Genomic DNA, 7,613 nt, shown 5'->3' with positions numbered 1-7,613 from the left:
GAAAAACAGAGTGTTATACACTCTGTTTTCGCGGCTTTTCCTGTCTGTCCAGTTCTGTTTGTGCTCGTTTTTCGTGCCCAATAATTCAAAACGAGCAGGGATTGTTTTAAGATATCTGTTCTACTCTCTTTCTAGTTTTCAAAACATCTTTTAAATCTAATTTTCACCGTGAAACGAGTGAGAAATCGCAGTTTGAAAATTGCTGTCCAGATTTGCAAAAAAACATGTTTGTTGCTTTGTTCCTTCGTCGACGACGGCCTCTCGAGATAAAATCTACCATCGATTACGACCCAAGACGGTGTCAACGATACATGTAGGTTGAGGGTGCATCAAATCCTCCTCTTCTCCCTTTTATTTCGTTATTTTTTTTTTTTTTTTTATAGTTCGCTTTACTTTGTTTATCATTTGTTTATCGTTTGTTTTCGTTAACTATGAAACTAGTTTAGTCCGAGTATGAGTTAAAGTACCACCACGAACACCCGCGTTGACTTGAGATGGGAAAGAAATCCTCCACATCGGTCGGTCTTACACCCCGTCTCATTTACATATCCTCGTGTTCAAGGTAGGGCATTAATAAAACGATTTCTAACTTCGTTCCTCGCTTTTGACCCCTCTCTTGTTTCGTTTAATTTGACCTGCCCAAGGACCATTTACATGTTAGTTCGACCTCTGATTGTTAACATATGACTCATTTAGATGACATTAGATCAATTTAATAACCTAATTAGACACGTTAGGTGGCTTCGACACAAGCATTAAAATCAACTAACAATTCTGTAACTTAATTGAATGCATCTCTCTCTTTCACATAATTTCTCGCTAGTATAAGAGTGCGTGATTAGCACCTTCTTATTAACACTCGACGAGTTAATTTAATTAGCGAACTTGACCTAATTTGACCCCTTTAGGCCGTGTAGAATACACATTCGCGTGACATCATCTCAATCGATCAACGTCGTTTCTAACTTGTTTTCTAACTCGTTTCCTAACCCGTTTCGCAATCATCTATCTAACCTAATGAATCTAACCTAAGGATTAGGGTAGGCTAGAACGTGTAGGCCGTGTTTGGCCGTGTCTTTGTAGTCCTTTTCTCGTTTTTTTCTTATCTTTATCTCGTTATTTCGTATCTTGTAATTACTTTGTTTATCGAGTCGTGTTTGGTAGTTTGTTTGTAATTAGTTTTTCGTCATCGAGTCAAATGATTTCTAAAAACCTTAGTCTTGTTTGGTTAGATGGTTGTGCCCCAATGCATGTAAGAGCGTAGTAAATCGCATGTTGTTTAAAGCAACATGGCCCGATTTATGCTAATGCATGCTTTGGTGTGTGACCCAATGTCTAATTCGATAATATTAAGCGAAAGCACGCATTACGAGGAGTGACCCAAGGCTGTGAGTCATGTAAGCCGTGGGTCACCCCCCTTGTGCACGTTTCCCTAGGCCGAATTGGCCGTGTAATGTGTCATGTACGGTTTTGTGTATAGCGTTGTATTTTAGATCGAGTTGTATCTTTAATTTATCGTTGTGTCGGCATGAAATGCCTGGGTTGTAATAGGATAGATCCCAACGGCTCCCCCATTCCCCCTAAGCCTTGTTTGCTTTGTTTTGTATGTTGTTAGATCAATCAACCCACATGCTAAATTACAACTTTGACAAAGTTAGTTTAGTTGCATCTAAATCGACATAGAAACTTCACATGTTAGGGTTTTGAAAACGATGTTTGCATATCATATATCGTAGTAGCTATGACCTTGTTTGAAATCCGACACTTGACTAGTAGAGGTCATTATTGACGGGCGGGGTTAGGTGTCCTTATGGGCTTCCTAACACGTACCCTCACCCCTTACTCAAGATCTATGGTTTGTGGATCCGTCTAAATATCATTGGATTACGAGAGTCATTCAAATCGAGTGATATAGGGTACAAGTCTTTATCTTTAATCACTCGTAGTCGATTGGCTTTATGCTTTTCGACGAAAGGTGTAAAGTTGACTTGAACGGTTCCAAGTTCCCAAAAAACTTGGTGGCGACTCTAATTTGTCTTAATTCGATTTGAAAGAACCTCGAGTCGATTATGCCTAGTGTGGATCCCGCGGACGCAGTTCCCGAGGGCCTTGTCCACAGTTTGGCGACTCCGCTGGGGAAAAGAGGACTAGTTACACTTTATTTCTAGGGTCTTTTCCTCCGAGGTGAAACTTGAAAAGAAAGTATTGGAAAGTAAAACATTACTCATAGTGCTACGATTCATGCATAAACCCTTAAGGACTTTCCCGGGCCGTCCCAGCGTTTCTTTGTGATGCGTGGGGGGCGACGTCCCACTATGCCAGGAACTTGCACATTGCTTGCTTCCGCTCCTCCTCGTCGTGGTTCTTGATGGTGGGGATGCTCTTCTAGGTACCCTACCTAAAGGCCCTTGCTCTATAAGACCCAAAAAGGATGGAGGGCATAGACCTTCTTGTAGATAACTTGCCGAGACTTAGAGATGTCTAGGAGCATACATCCTTATAACATGTGAATGACAATGTGCGAAATGAATTTCCCGAGTCTTTTCAAAATTTTCCGTATCGATTTCAAAACCGAACTTTTGAACAATTTACTTTCAAAATAGCATGGTTTTAAAAACGCGGAATGCTGCCCAAATAGGACTAGATTTTTCGGCCCAAAATAAGCTTTTATAGCCGGCATGCTGCCCATTTCAAATCTCATTTTCAAATCAATTATTCGTTTTTTCAAATTCAATCCAAAATGTTTCTCGAACCTTAACCAAGCATGAAATGCGTCGAGTCGTGTCCGGGTCCTGGCCGTGTTTGGCTAGGCGTGTCTCATCTCAAGTGTCTAGAACACGACCTTGTTGGGTCGCCCAAGCCCACTTCTTGGAATTCGAGTCGTGTTGGTCGACCAATTGGTCTAGGATAGTCCACAGAAACGCCCAAGCTAGGCCATTTAGGGCGTTTCACTTGAACCTAAGGACTATGTTAGTCCAATCACGGGTTTAGTTACACCAAGTCCGGGTTAGAACCGAATTATGATGGTTCGGATAGTGTCGTTTGTCGAGTCCAAAATGAATCAAGGTCTAAATCCAACCGTGAGTCGAACCTTTGGTTAGTCAGTCTCAAGTCGAGTCTTTGCTTGAGTCAAGTTGGTGTCGTGTCCTTACGTGTGCAGGGGCTCTTACTTTAAATATTGACTCGGTTCGGGGTTTTCTTGTAGAAAGGCCGCCAAAAACCCGACGTCAAGCAATAGAAGATGCTGTTAACAAGCTCACTGAGGCCGTGAATCTCATGATGACCCGAATGGATGCAATTGAATCTAAGTTGGGTGAAGATTCCCCTCCATCTACCCCACCTCTGACTGATCTGGAGAAACGGTTCAAGTTCATCGAAGACCGTCTGAAACTCTCCCAGGGGAAGAACATCCACTATGAAAATGCTAGGGCCTATGCCCCAGTTCAGGATAAGTTGCCCACAAACATGGTACTCACTGATATCCCAAAGTTTAAGGGCATAGAAGATCCAGTCCACCATATTAAGGCCTATAAGGGGTACTTAGCACTGAAGGGAGTACCTGCTGACATGCTCTCTGAAATTTTCGCCCAATCTCTGGGTGAACACCCGAAGGCGTGGTTCTACAATCTGGACCTTAAGAACTTCCCCACTTTCGAAGATATTATGGTGGAGTTCTGAAAGCACTATGCTGATAATGTCGAGATTCAAACTAACATAAGAACATTAGAGGTGATGACACAGAAAGAAAAAGAAGGCTTTACTGAATTCCTTGCAAGATGGCGCGCTGAAAGCGTGAAATTAGCCAAGAAGCCTGATGAAGTTGAAATGGTAGATAAGTTCGTAAAGAATCTACGACCCATTTACCGCAATGCTCTGAAATACCAGAATTTTGGCTCTTTCAAAGAATTGATAAGAATCGGGATAAAGGTAGAAGATGATGTCATAAGGGTAGAGGCTGAAAAGCCAAAAGGATACCAAGGGGCCTCGTCATCTAAGACAAAAGCCCCAGCAACGACCCATATTGATGAAGCCATCAATCTCTTAGAAGGGCAATCGAAGAAGTCGCAGCGCCAAACACCTAGGGCATTCACCGATATCGGATGCACTTATACATACGCTCTCCAAAGGCTCATAGCCCAAGGAAAGCTGAAGCCTATTGGTCCAACTCCGGACCCTCCCACTGATCAACAAGGTAAATGGTATAAACCAAATGCCTACTGTGCCTTTCACCAAGGGAAAGGCCATGATACTGAAAGGTGTTATCGACTGAAGCACGAAATTCAAGACATGATTGAGAGTGGAACACTCCCGATCCCAACTGTTAAACCCAATAACATCACCAATCCATTTGGCGATCACGCCAACTTTGTTTCTGTCGAATACAATGTCGATTATTCCCATCTTATCCACCCATGTCACTTGAAAGGGGTGTTTATCGGGAAAATATTTGTGGATTGCTTTGAATTCTTGCCAAACCCGAAGAATGAAATTCGTCGGGAGTCTTGCTCTAGAATGTACTCCTCTCGTTAACGAAGTTAATAAAAGACAATTCGATTCACCGACCTTCATCATTGGCGTAGATCCTCAGAGACTACCTCGGGATGGAGGCAGACCATCAAAGGGATCAAGGACAAGAGCCGAGCATCTAAGTTGACAGCTGAACAAGGGAAAGCTCATGACCAGATTTGAAATTATGAGTCGGGATCTGTTTTCTTATCTTAGTTGAGTCGAGTCTAGGATTTTCTTTTCCTGAATTTGAGTCGTATGTTCCGCGATGACCTAGGGTGTGTCCTAGGAGTCATTCCTTCGAGTCTGTTAAGCATGTGTCATTCCAATAAAAGTTGCAGTTTCGTTTCCAAATATGTCTTGTTTCCAATCCTCAATCGTTCCGAAGCATGACAAAATGCACAACACACTCAAAGGCATCCCTGGGGTGGAAATATGTCTCGTTTCAAAATGTAAGGTACACTCGGATCCTGTGTTTGATTCCTTTACCTATTCCATGTCTGGCGGTAGAAAACCTCCATCAAAACCAATGCTTGACACTAGCCTTTAGATGATTCTATGATGAACCCGGACTAGCTCCTGGTTTCCCTATCGATGATGGAAGGCAAGCCCATCCCCACAAAATCATCCCCTCTTGAAGAGAGAAGAAACCAACCCGTTCTAACAAGAAATTGTTCGTTCTGACCCAAATTAGTTGGCGAAGCCATGTTTTCAAGGTGTATCCATTTATGACTAAGAGAATGAATAGAAGATCGTTTTCAAAGAGAGAAAAAAGATGAAAAAATTGGAAAAATGAAAAAAAAAGAAAGATGAAAAAAAAGATGAAAGAAAAAGAAAAAAGGAAAAAAGATGTTGAAGTTATTGCGGAATGCTTTTTGGTTGAATGTCGAAGTTACGGAAGCCAGAATTCAAGTCAAGTACCCATAGTTGAGGTTCAATGGGCGAAGCCCAAAAGCGTAAGTAGTGACCTCTTTACCCTCTAAGTCCTTCCTGAGACAGTTACAAGGGGATAGTCGGGAATTTTGAGAATCATTTCGCTTGTGTTGTTACACCCAGCCTTTAGGGTCCAGACATGGAAATTTGAACCCACATCATTTTCCAACCCATTTGCACTCGGGTTTCATCAAACCCGAGACACCTTTCCAACCACATCAGCAGCCATAGCCGTTGGCCTTAGCACCACAAAACGAACCTTCAGAATGATGGTTTACCTTGCGAACCTATTTTTACCAAGCTCCACATCCCAAAGAACCACAACCTTTTGTACCAACCCTAGACACGGGATTTAACGGTACTTTACAGGCTAGAATGGGATATGACATGATACCTTAGGTGAAACCTTCGAGTGTGTACACACAATCAAAATGCCAATTTAATGCACCTTGATCGAACTACGTCGGATTTGATTTCGCTCCACGCGAATACGTAGGCGTTCCTTCGAACAAGGGATTCAATCCACTCATCAACCAAGTTGTCATCTTGTCGGTTTCTTACGGGTCTTAACCAAGTCCAAATGAAGCCACCTTTGTTTGAGTCAGTCTTAGCACTCGATGTAGGCTAGGATGAGGATATAGGTTCGGATGAATAGTATCAAGTCTCAGAATGAGCTTTATCTAACGGTTTAGGCAAAGATGCTGAGTCACATAGATGTGGGTTTGTGTTGGGAACAGAAAATATGAAAAACCCGCTGAAAAGAAAGAAGGCGTGGAAGAAAAAATAGTAAAAGCCCGCTGAAAAGAAAGAAGGCGGTGGCAAGAAATGATGAAACTCGCTGAAAAGAAAGGAGGCGAGGAGAAGAGTGACAGAATGTTCCCAACAAAAGTCATGTGTGATGTCTAAGTGTTCTCGTAAAATCAGTCTGTGTTTAGTGTCTGGGCGAAGCCAACGTTGTTGCTCCGTGAGTTTAATCCACCCTGTCAATGCCAAGTGATCTTGATTCCCATGTGCCCTCGGGAGCACGCCCATGCCATACGATATCTCCGTCCCAAGTTCGACGACCTTCTGATTCCCGTTTGTCATCTTTTGGCGTCAGAATGGCCAATTTACATTTCTACCCCCAATAAGTCAATAATTGAATTAAAACCCGTGCACACATGCGGTTTTATTTTCCTTTTTTGTTTTACGGTAGCGGGCTACGCCCACGTTTGTTTACGGGTCATACAGAGTGTCTGAGTCGTATTTCCTGTTCACCTGTCAAGGTTCGATTTCAAAATGCCAAAGATTTCAGAATTCCGAAATTTCAAAAACTTTTTGCGAATTATGGGATAGATGATCCAAGTAGTGGTACATTTCAAGTCAAGGTTCAAACCTCAGAGTTCAAAATCAAATTTTGGGTCGACGACCCAACATCCAAATGATTCATTTCAAATTATTCCAGCACTTCAACTTCAAACCTCGGTTCGATGGCCCAATGTTCTAAGTGATTCAAAATTCGGGTCGCTGACCCAATTATTCAAAATTTTCAAATTCAATTTTCGGGTCGATGACCCAATCTTTCAAATGATCTAATTTTAGGATCAATGATCCAAATGTGCTTATGTGATGATTATTGCTAGTACGTTTTTGTGTTTCAAATATAGCAGGATATGCTTCAACTGGGGGCTCTAAAGTCTTCGACTTTAGAGCCATTGCAAACTGGGGGCTCTGAAGCCGTTGGCTTCAGAGATCATTATCAAGATGAAAAGGATGACATCCACTCAGAATTCAATTCAATACAAGAGTATGAAATGGAAGAATTCCGTAGCTGAAAGCAAATGATGAAAGCGGCGGCAACCTCCTTGGAAAGTCCCGTCCCATTCGGACAAGCGCCAGCAAATGATAAATTTTGGGCAAATGTCAGCAGATGATGAATTTTGGACATACGCCAGCAGATGATAAACTTTGGGCATGTGTCGGCGAGCTTGCCGAACTACGACGCGGGTTTGATTCCGTGAGAAACGGATACGTAGGCGCCCGAGGATAAGGCTCAACCCACCATATATGCAATTTATGGGTCGACGACCAATGATGACAATTTGACGCAACAGAAGCAAGAGTTAATCCCGGACGAAGTTTCAAGTATGATCTCTTCTTATGGCTGGCGAGCTTATATACGCAAGTCTAATGGA

Source organism: Silene latifolia, unplaced genomic scaffold (genome assembly GCF_048544455.1).
Source record: "Silene latifolia isolate original U9 population unplaced genomic scaffold, ASM4854445v1 scaffold_324, whole genome shotgun sequence".
In the NCBI taxonomy this organism is placed as follows: Eukaryota; Viridiplantae; Streptophyta; class Magnoliopsida; order Caryophyllales; family Caryophyllaceae; genus Silene; species Silene latifolia.
This window is presented reverse-complemented; position numbering follows the sequence as displayed.